This window comes from Rhopalosiphum padi, chromosome 1 (genome assembly GCF_020882245.1).
Source record: "Rhopalosiphum padi isolate XX-2018 chromosome 1, ASM2088224v1, whole genome shotgun sequence".
NCBI classification, from domain to species: domain Eukaryota; kingdom Metazoa; phylum Arthropoda; class Insecta; order Hemiptera; family Aphididae; genus Rhopalosiphum; species Rhopalosiphum padi.
Window position 1 is genome coordinate 28,079,337 of NC_083597.1, and position 12,622 is coordinate 28,091,958.

Below are 12,622 nucleotides of genomic sequence, written 5' to 3' on the forward strand. Positions count from 1 at the left end.
ATATATGTTGAAAAATAGTTTTTCGGAGTTTAAACCTATGAGAAAAAAATAGAATTTTCAAAAAAAAAAAAAAAATAAAATCTAGTCCGTACGGGCCAATATAATTTGTTACGCTCACTGCGGAGGCGAATACGCACTGTGCACACTGCAGTGGGTTTATTCTAATTGCCGTGTTGGACGTATTCTAATATTATTAAATTCTATTCTATACAGCGATGATGTCCGAATGATAAACCATTGTCGTGATCGTGGAAACTATAAACACCTACACGCGTGGCCGGTGCTCCGGTTATTCTTTCTCGTGCGCGTGCATACACGGAACACACCATACACGTACATAGGTAGTATTGTAATAATAATAATAATAATAATACGGAATACGTCTGTGGCTCGCACATTTCGTCGTTGTCGCCTCCGGACACGCGGCGTGTAATATGTTATTAGTGTAATACTATTATAACAACGACGCATATACGTATATTACCTATACGGTTTTATAATATATATAATACATATATAATACGCTCGACGGCCGTCCGTTTATATCGTCGTTGTTATTTTCGTTCACATGTTTTAATACATATAATATAGTACGATGCAATGCACATACGTACAGTACCTAACAAACTACGGATACTGCACTGCTGCAGACGAACCGACTGACTACGTTACGCTGCCGACATCGGAAAAAAATGTATCATCAATATTGTCGTCGGACCGGCATTTTATTGGTTTTGATTTATGTTAATTGGGTACGCGGCAATGGTCAATTATTATGAAACGCATGTAAATAATTATTACTGTTAGCGTTTATATACATATAGTAGTAATAACAATTAACGATAATAATAATAATAATAATAATAAAATAATTGTAGTGAGCGCGTATAGCGTGGGCCTGTGAACGGATGGACGTCTGCGTGAGGTCAAACAAGCATTTCGATAGAAGACAATAATATTTTTCATTGTCGACGATAAATTTTACCCTTGTTTTAATAATATATTTTATACAATAATATATTATATTATATTCGATCGTTCATCACCGCACGTCGTCGTCGTCGGACCGCAGTTTTTCTTCGTTCAAAACTTTCGATTTGATTTTAAATTATAAGTACACGTCATTTTTTTCTCGACTTTTTCACGTTTTTACAATTGGATTAAGATGTATTCGTAGATAGTGTAAGTTTTTCTAAAAAAAAAAAATATAGCTACGTGCCGGCAGTGTCCGTATATATTCTGTTTTGTTTTGAACAAACAAGATTAACCAGTTTAGGCGTTTTGATTTAATAACACTAGTTAACGCGGTCCATCCCTTTGTGACTTTGACCAAAGTAAATCTAAACCGTATTTTAATCTTAATAAATCAAAATAAACGAAACACTGTTGTTGCGTGCCTACGTTAACTTATTATTATAATTGTCCGGTTGAAGTTAAAACAATCTCTGGCCAAGACAACGAAAATACAATATTTTAAAATCATTACTTTTTAAAATTATAATAAACTGAAATAATATATAATATGTTATTATGCATTCCAATCAGGCTATTGAAGTAATAAATTTTAAATAAAAATAAGTGGTTTAGTTATTTAAACTAAATATGTAAGTACTAAAATATGATATTGGTGGTTTGATTAAAAACGAAAATTTAACGAAAATAATAATATGATAATTCATAGTTATTTTTTATGATAAGACAACACAATACGTAGTTATGTTTGAGTCAAACAATAATTATTAACAATCCGTCGGCAAACGCGAGTTCGATTCAGATGAAAACGCACGTGATTAAACCATCAACGACCGTCGATGAATCAGAATACGACCACGGCGTGATTGCTGAATTCAAAGTCGCGATCACCTAATGAAATTATCGTTAAATTATATTATTAAGCCGGTATCTGTAATATATACACTTAACACTTTTAAATGTATACAACACTCCTCCTTAAGCGTACTAATTTATAATGTTAATGCGTCCCACAGACGTGTCCGGCTTTTTTCCCGCTCGCGAATTTAATCATTTGTACAATCTCGGAGAAACTTACGTATAGAACCACAGCCGGCGCGTATCCCGTGTTATTAAACACTGTTATTACATAGCTGTGTATTCATTTTAGTTTTTTTTTCCGGTCTCTATTTAATAATAATATATCATAAGGTATAACCGTATAGGTACATACCTATCGTCATTAAACCGTAATTAGTCGTAACAAACGGTTGAGTGTATCAAAATGGTAACTACACGCTACGGCGATGTGTATGTACAGAAGTATAAATGTATAATAATATAATGTTGTGGACGATAAAAAATATAAATAAATATTAAACGGAAAAAAAAAATACTAATCTTATGGAACGATCGGCATATCCGTTTGCCGAGTAAGCCGCGGGCCTAGAGGGCACATTCATTTGTAACCGGCGATAATCGTATTTCCGACTGTTTTTCAAATTAGTCAGTTGTTCATAAATCAGAGCGTTTAGTCGGTTGAATTGAAACGTTTGATGTGATCTATCTCGGAGGAGAAAATGAAAAAAAAAAATGCTGATGATTATGTGTGTAAGTGCGTATCACAATAATAATTACCGCACGTTTATAACGAGTAATGACGACCATGTATGCGTTAAAACGTATGATACGAATGATGTCGCTGTAGTCATTATAATACATGTATATAATAACATTATAAAAATATCAATTCGATAACATTTAATTATGTAACGCACAAATTCAACTAAATAGTCTCGTGCTTACCTATATATATATATGGCTATCATCTACCAATGGAAATAACAAATCACAGAAACGTACTACGATAATGTTATAATATATACATATAATATGTATATTTAATAATCGACATGAGTAGCGACGTATAATAATATAATAGACATAATTACAAAACCTATTAACTGACAATGGAAAGCAACTGGGAATAAGTGATGTTCCTCAGTCGTAGCACAATGATAATATACAATCGCTTGTTTACTTTTATGTTTTGTTTCGGTTTTTTTTTTATTGTTGAATTTTTAATCAATATTTTCGCTGTATTAAAAAAATTATATTAAAGTTCCTTCACGATTTATCGCGTTCAGCGTATAATAACGTTATAATGCTTTCGGGGTGGCTCTGCAGCGTATATAGTAATATATTACTTCTTTATATTAGAATATTTGTTTAGGACGCCGAAAAAGCCGATGAAAACTTGAGAAACTTACTACAAAAGAGCGTTTAGTAGTGTAAGGATTTCGTAAAACATTTGAAAAACTTTAGGTGGTTGGTACTTAGATTTTTTTAATTATTATAATTTATTTATTTTTTGGACTTGAATACCGGTGGCGTTGACGGATCATCGAATCAGAAATATGGGACGGTGAATGGTTTTCTCTTCTTATTATTCATCTTCATACCCATCATCGACCGCATTCCTCGACCCACTCGAAAAGGTCCATTCGACGAATTCAATCAATCGCCGACCAATTCGTTTCTGCGGGACTCAAATCGTAGATGACACGGTAGTTTTCAGCAGTCGGCCTAAACTCTAAACGCAGACTTCACAATAATAATATAGTGGCTTTATATACAACGTAACCAACACGGCGGTTTTTATGAATTTTTAATAGTTTTTAAACTTATAAAAACACACCGCGTCCGAATGAATACTGAAAGCAAGCAGCTGCGACCAATCTACCCCGGCGCGTATAATAATATAACAGTTGTATATACACAGTAGGTAGAGGTACCTTTTATACATTTAGTGTAACTGCACGTCACACTGTAATACTCGTCGGACGTCCAAAACATATACATATATTGTAACGACCATGCTTATCGATTTTGTATTATTGTTCGTTATAATAATAATAATATTTCATTTTGACTTGTTTTATCGTATACAGTTCATTAATCATTTTGTTTGACGCGGTATCGTATAATTAAAATATAGATATGTGCTAATAATAATTCAATAAAACGTGTAACAACCATTACGTAAAAGTAAAAAAAAAAAAAATTACACTTGTAAATAATAATTTAATCGGGATTATACGAATTGATTTATTGAGCATGCTCAGCACCCTTTTTCTTTAATATTACAGTTATTCAAAATTTGATTTTTGGAATATTTGAAAAACAGTAATTTCTATTGCTACAGAACACTCCTTAAGTATTAAACAATCTAAAGAATTTGAAACTGCGGTCTTTAAGTTTATTTAAATATTCTAAAAATTAGAATTTAAATAATATCATTATTAAACACAAATGAGAGTGGGAATACTTGGTGAATCACCCTGTTTATACATTGTTTTACGCGCTAATAATAATTCATAAAAATGTGTAACAACCATAACGTAAAAGTAAAATAAAAAAATACATACTTGTAAATAATTTTTCAATTAGAATTATATAGAGTGATTCACCAAGCATCTTTATTCTTTACTTTCATATTTTCCTTTAATTAAGTATTATACAATTTTAAATAAGATATTTAGATTTCTTATAATATTTAATATAAGAGTAATGCGAATATTGATATAGTTTTAAATCTAACTTAATTTTTTTTTAAATATTGTACTTTTAAGGGGCAAGCAGATGATTTTTTTTTAAATTTTGTTTGTACCTATCTACATATTTTATTAAAGTATGAGATTGTAGTTTTTGATTTATTAAAATGTAGGTATTATAGGTATATACTTAAGATATTACGATAATTCCTATTTAAAAAAATATATTTGCATAACCACGCAACACTTCTTAGATAGTAAACAAAACATAAATGTATTTGAAATATCTACAGTCCTTAATAATATCTGAAAATTCCAAAATGTAGAATATGAATTTGAATTTCATTAAAGAAAAAAACGGCAGTGTGCATACTTGGTGTATCACCCTCTATATTATGTATATCGCTTAAAATTATGTAATTAATGAAAAGTATAAAATATAAAAATAGTTTTCTCTGGTCTGTTTATTATCAAAACTGTTATTATTTTTTTAATAGTTTATCGTTATTAACTACAGCCTTTACCTTATTCTTTTTTCATTACATCATCATATTTTCGTATTATATAGCCAGGTATAATATTACACGTAATGATTAAGACTATAAAAAAAATGTATTACAAAAATAAAAAGCAATGATGTGAAAATATTGATAATAATATTATTATTTTTCGGTTTGCAGCCAGTGGTAACTTTTGCTTCATATCAGCCGGAAATGTAAAACACACCAAAATCGTTTTTAAAATGGTTTCCCGATAATAACAGAAAAACAATGACAATAATAATATCATCTGCACAATACAGAAAATCAAGAAAAAACTATTTCAATTTATTTTTTATCGTCCCTCGATTCCATTTTGAGTCTCTGAAATGTAACACAGTATCACAATATAAGTAATACTACCCAGTGCTCAATATCGAAAAATATTGATTAGATGATAACTCTAGAAAATTGTTTTTATAAAATTCTCTATCACTAGGAAGAGAAAATTGTAGGAAAGATAGAAAATATACATAAGGATCAGTTGTTATTAATATTAATTGTGAAATCGCCTCTCCGTATTTTGACCGGCACTTGAAATTAAATTTACCACCATCGCTGTAGGCTTGGTCCCACAGCTATATTCTCTTTGTTTCGCATAAAGCGATTTTCCGGTCCGGTAATAACGGTCGATGGTAATTTTGCCGCTTGCACGTGTACGCGTCTGTTGGAAAGCTGTAATTTCAATTTTTTTTTTTTTTTAATATGCGGTCATCTCATCCCTTTGTCCTCGAAGCGAAAAGACTGCAGAAGGGAGAAAAGAGAGAGAGAGAGAGCGAGAAAGAGAAACATATAGAAATAGTTAGGGCGAAAACTCTAATCACGGTATAATAATCACGAGATTGCTGGCCCGTTAACGTTCAGTATAATCACTATAATATATATATAAGATCTGGATTTGTGGAAAAACAAGCCTTTAAGACGAAACCCAAAAGCAGACAGACTTATTCAAGCGTTTGAAAATAATTCGTTAAATAATTATTTTGGAAATAATGATACTTTAAGAGGATGCAACACTCAAATGCGCGTAGCCTACGTCTCACAAATGTACAATAAGTCTGTTTGGGTCATTTGAGCATTGTAAATACCACTGACAATGTCGTATTAAATTTGTAAATATTTTTAAGAATGGTTAATTTTTAATGCAATTGTATACAAATTTATTAATTATATAAAAAAAACTAATGAGTTTGTACGTTTATTTTTGGCCATCATATAATAGGTACTATACATTTTTATGGGCCGGAACAATCAAATTCGGTGCTGCAAATGTGAACATAAGTCATTTGCGTTCAGCCGAACTAATCATTTTTTTATAGTGTATAAACTTTTATTTTAGAGTGAATTAGCCTAATATAAAACGTAAAAGTGAGAACGTTATCTATGTTTATAATTTCGTTTTTATGGTATCTTAATTTTTAAACAAGTTAAGAACATTTTAAAATTGAAATATTTTACAAGTGCTATATGCTTATAACACACATAGTTCAATCTAATTTTAAAATTGATACTGCTTTATGCAAATTCGATGTTGTTCAACAAATTGCAACATAGGTACTCGTGTGATCCTCTTGACTCTTAAGATGATGCTCAACCTGCACGTGTTGTCTCCGTCTTACAAACACACAATATAGCAAATTTATTTTCAGTAAAACGAATGTTGTGTTGTTTTTTTTTAAATTTAGAACAAATCGGAAAATAAAAAAAAACCTAAAAATAAAAAATATATTGTAAAACCCCGTCGTGAGATAACAGGTAATGTTCTTATATTTACATTATGAATATTTAAGATTTAAGTATTAAGATAATTTTATTTTTCAGCGAGCTATAAACATCTTTATATTTTACCGCGAGTAGTATTAAAAATAAAAATATAGTGAAAAACCAACGAAAGATAACAAATAACATTCTTACCTTAAAGTTTCATAATTGGTAAATTTTCTCTAAAATCAAAAATAACAACATTGGTTCTACTGAAAGAAAATTTGCTATGTCGTATGCTTGTAACACGGAAATAACATGCGCAAATGTAGTGTCCTCAATCCTGTACCATTTTATATTATTTACGAAACATATCGAAAAACAATAAAAATGATATGCTATTATTTTTTATAGAAATGTTATGTTTTCGCATCCATTTGAAGCTTATGGATTATGTAAATATCTAATTTACGTATATACGACGCAATTAACATTTATTTCCTAATTTTTCACAGAGTTTTCGATTCTAATCGTCCGTCTGGACTCTAATTTTTTACATTTTGAATTTTGAAACGAGCGCCTATTTGTTTTTACACGGTCTGATACATATACTAATATATTATATCTATAATTAAATCTACGTGGGTACATATTTCAGCGTTGTTTGAAAAGTTTTTGAACACTCGATTTGTACAATCCGCGTATACGGAGAATAAACAAAAATTACTTTTATAGTTCTTATAAATATGTCAATAAGACTCTGACTGTAAAAACTTTTTCTAGTCGCCATGGCAATAAATGTTTAACAATGCAATAATAATGTTACGTAACTATGGATGGAAATTTGATTAGTAAGGATAATATTATTATTGAACGAAAGTAATTCACAGTCGGCGTAATATTACTGTCATCGCGGGGTACTTTGTACGTTAATAGTGAAGATTTACGTGACTTTACTTTTAGAACTGCATATGTATGAAATCATAATACCATATAACGCACTCCGCGACGATATATAGCCAACCAACGAGCGTATTATTAAAAGATTCAGCTACACAGTGTTATAGTAATAATTATTAATATTCAGCTACTGGCTTTCACATAATTTAATACTTGACAGGTAGAGCTATTCATTTGGTCGAAACAGAGTTGTAACATCTGGGGCCGAGTTCTTCAATGCGGATTTCCACATAATTTATACGCTCTAGGTAATCTCGAGGGCTTTTATTTTAATATTTTCGCAGATTGGATTTTCCTAAACACACCTTTACACACGTGTAACAATGCCGCGCAACATTGCAGCTCACTATTATGGTCGCACTTAATATAAATATTAAACCGCACGCAGCGAATTATTTTTAGGACGGTGGTAAAACATCAGACCTAATACGCCCACTTAAATTTATAACGCGTTCGTCCATTAATTTGTTTTTCGTATAAGATTAAGAGTAAAGGCCTGAATGTGTAATATTATTATAAATAATATTGCGCCATCGTGTTAGAGTATATAATTATTTGCGGTCACGAGGACTTGTGAGAACACAAAACTGTTTCGCTCATGACCGTTTTGTAAATACCTACATATTACAATATATATAATCTTACAGTCGTTCGAGTGATACGTTGTAGGGGTGATCGATGTGTTTAGAACTCGCGAAGTCGTCGCGTGGACTATAATATATTATTATGAAACGATTTTTACCGGACGACTTAATAGCGGAAAACAAAATATAAACCTGGTTTGTGGTTTACGTCTTTTTTTCTTTATTTTATATTTTACCGTGGACATGGCAGGACGCGGCGGCGGCGTCGAGGACCCGACGAGGAGGGTCGCCGGTGGAGAGGTGAGCGCGGGCGTTCCAGGTTTCCTTAAACACTATTCCGGGGCACGACGACGTGTCCTGAATCGTGTCGCGTAGGACGTATAAAACCCTGGCAAAATGCTCCAGTACACCCGGCCTCTGTTATTATTATTACTATTATTATTATTAAACGTAAACTTTTCTCCCGCCACTGCCGGTTGACGTGCCAGGCGTCGCCGAGTCGCTCTAACACACACACACACACACACACACATACACAAACAAACGTCGTCGACTATAACCACAGAGAAACCCTTCGCCGCGCCGAGTTGTTCTACTGGAAGACATTTTCATAGTCGTTCGAGTGTGAACCCACGACTGCCGACGCCGCCTTTTGCAGCAATAGTGCGGCTGCTGTTGTCGCAAACGCTTCCATCTAGTTCAACACGGCAGTAAGTTGCTCGCGTAAAAATATTATAAGACAAAGAACGGAGACCGACTCAGATTGTTTTTTTTTTTTATCATCGCATTTAATATTATCCTGTGTACGGAATAATTTATTATACATTATATTTTTGTACGAGAGATTTTTTTTTTAAAACAATGAGCACAATGATAACGAATATTACAATAATATAATAATATTATTATGACACACTGCATTGATCTTTCGCGTTATAATATTATATATAATCATCTTTTAACAGAGCAAATCATAGGTAGGTGTACCTACTGCAAATTGTATCAGGTATTATATGATTATTGTCGCGGATATTGGATACGTATATTATAGGCGAAAACGTAAATAAATAACTGATGCATTTTAATCTGCTTACGCGTTGTGCACTGTCGGTTGAATAGTATACGTTTTTGGATTTTCTCGCTACAACGAATTGATGCTCCATCAGTTGAAATCTAAACGCGATTATGCTGAACAACATACGATTTACTGAATACACTATCTACACACATGTGTCGGTTCAAGGTTTTCCTATAGCCATTATATAATAATACCCTACTCGATGTCTACTTTGTTTCGTCTGTAGCTGCGACAACAATCGATCTTTATTTGTTACATCTACGCGCCTTTTCGACATTAATCTTAATAATATTCGTATAGTTTTTAGAATATCGATGTTTACTCATGGGGAATGACACATTTTTAAGCTTGGCATTCAAACAGAACCATCACTGGCATGTCGACTGTATACCGTTATTATAGGCTAATTCAAAAAATCAGAAAATTATTAGGCATATTATGATAATGTTTCTCATAGATATTTAGAATGTGAAACAGTTATCTATAATATTATAATATAATAATAATCAAATTTACTGTAAAATTAAATTATTACTAAAGAATATATATTTTTTTAACATAGTATTCACAGTAATAGTTGTGTTCGTGTTATTTTGTATTTAATGATTACATTTATTTATGCATTATAATATATTATTGTATTTAAAACAATGTGATGGAATTATACAAGAAATAAATATTTTACAAATATTTGTCAGGTTTGTTTTAAAAATAATTTTTAGTAAAATACTATAATAATTATTTTATCTTACAATAATAATAATGAGTAATTGCTTTTCAAAGAATTTATATGAATTATACCGGGTCTATTTAAATATAACTATATACGTTGTCATTTGTCGCATTTTAATTTTGTCTGTTCCACAGTAATATAATTTTATAATAATAACTTTAATGGATTCAGGAAATAATATAATTTAGTACACTCGATTTTCAATATCAAAACATGATCCAATCTGTTTCTTTTGCATTTCATGTTCTATTCAGAAAAACCATTACGATCTCAATCTCATGAACATAATTCGGTCTTAAAGAAAACTTCATCTTCTTTGGATGTATAAATTCGTTTGATTTAAAAATCCAATTTGTTTTATATCGTTTTTGTTTATATATATTATACATACAGTTTAGTTTAACTTCGCCGCGTTGTAGTTATTTTATTGTTTTGCACATTTATTTTAGATTTTTATTGTTTTAAAAAAATATATTCCGCAGCAATAAATCGTAATAATTACACACTGGGTGTCTAAACCGGCAGTTTCTTATTTGAAGATTTATTAGAGAATTTATTCCGTTGGTTTTAATAATATGGTTCAACTTATTCGTATATCATTTGGCACATTGATTCAAAAACGCGTTTTCGAAATTGGCAATCGTGTAATAAAACAGTTATCCGAGTACTGATCACCCTGAATAAGTTTCACCAGTGGACGGTCGACCAATCGTATGTAATCAAACCGTTCAAATGGAAAACCTTTCAATGGACACGGTGGACATTGATTAAAATTATTGCACTCAGATGTTTTAAGTTTTAACCGTTTCGTGGCGATGCGCGATGTGTCAACATTACGTTAATTTTAGTGTAATTTTTATTTTTAATAATTCGCCTTATACCCAACTTTCTGTGAACACCGATATTCTGACAAATGATGAATCATTCGGATGAATGTTTGCCACAAAACGACTACCTCTTAAGAATAAATTAAGTTTTTATTGCGCATCTTCTGACCTAGTGGGTATACATAATACAAGTCACCAAATAATTAAGTGATTAGTAATCCGCTCCAAGCGATTTCCTGTCAACGGGTGGTCGTGTGTATGTACAATAAGAGTCGATGTGTCATACGGCCACCGCCGAACGCAGGTAGAACATAATTCACATTTCTCACATTAGTAGTCACTGACGGCCGGTTGACGTATATTGAATGAAATGGAATACAAAAGTGACGACGACGACGACGACGTGTGTTCTTCTCCTTTACCGACTATATAATAGGCGTCCGAGTCCACATCGATTCGTTCGCTGCGAAGACACACCCCTCGATAACGAGGTTCAAATCGATGATTCTCGGTGATTATCATCGTGACTGTTAACACGTCTATCAAGGATTCCTCGGTAATAGGCCCGCTACTACCCCTTAACACTCGACCGTATTGTTGTGATTTTCCTTTAGACGAGATTTGCGATTCCCGGGGCTCTTTATAGCGTATGGGCATTGCGCGATCATATTATTATTATGACGTTTGCGAATTTTTGCCTTTCTTAACGAGTTCGTGAGAGGAAAATAAATTATGCTTCCGATGAAAATATGGTATATAATACATATACTATGTATATACTTCACACGACACGCACATTCGTGGTTATTATAATTTCTGTAAACGAAAACGTAAACTGTACCTGTCGATCACGGGCAGATATGTTTTGATTGATGCAAAAAAAAAAAAAAATTACAAGAGTAAAAAAAAATATATTACAATAATAATATTTGTCACCTCATAATTATAAAATTGATCATGAATTCGACTTGTGCAAATGTTGTTGTCATGTACATTACAGTGTGAGTATACATTTCAATATTTGTTGTTATATTAAAAATTAAAATATTTCATTTATAATTATTATTTATTAATCTAATGTTTAATAATAACCATTATTATTGTTTGGCGTACTGGTAATATCGAACTTTTTCGAAAATTGTTTTATTTTTTCGGACATGGGACGCATTATAATAATGTCAATACCTATTAATAGTAAACTGTCTATAAATTAGTTAGTTTGATAGTTATGCAACGTTCGATGTGAAAACGTCTCCAATCCCCTTGTGTTTCATAACCTATGGACTCTTTTTTTTATCCATGTTTACATACTTAACGAATACGGTCACGTTGTCAGTTTTATTTATTTTGCTGTTTGTTGACATTTTCCTAAAAAATCATCTAAATAAACTGAACAATTAAATATTGTAGGGGAAAACTGAACGTCCCGTTTCATGTATGCAAAATCATTTTAAATTTAAATTAATTAGAATTCCGTGCGTTCCTCGTTAGCTACGTAACTATTATATTATAATATATTACATCTTGCTCGTGATTTAATCAGATTAGAAGTGAAAAAAAATCATTAAGTACTAGAAAGAAAAACACAATTAAGTCAATAACTATAATATGTGAACAATATTTATATTGTATGTAACGTTGCAAGTGGGTCCATTTCGGATAATTAGAATGTTCATTTTGGTATGGAAAAAAAAA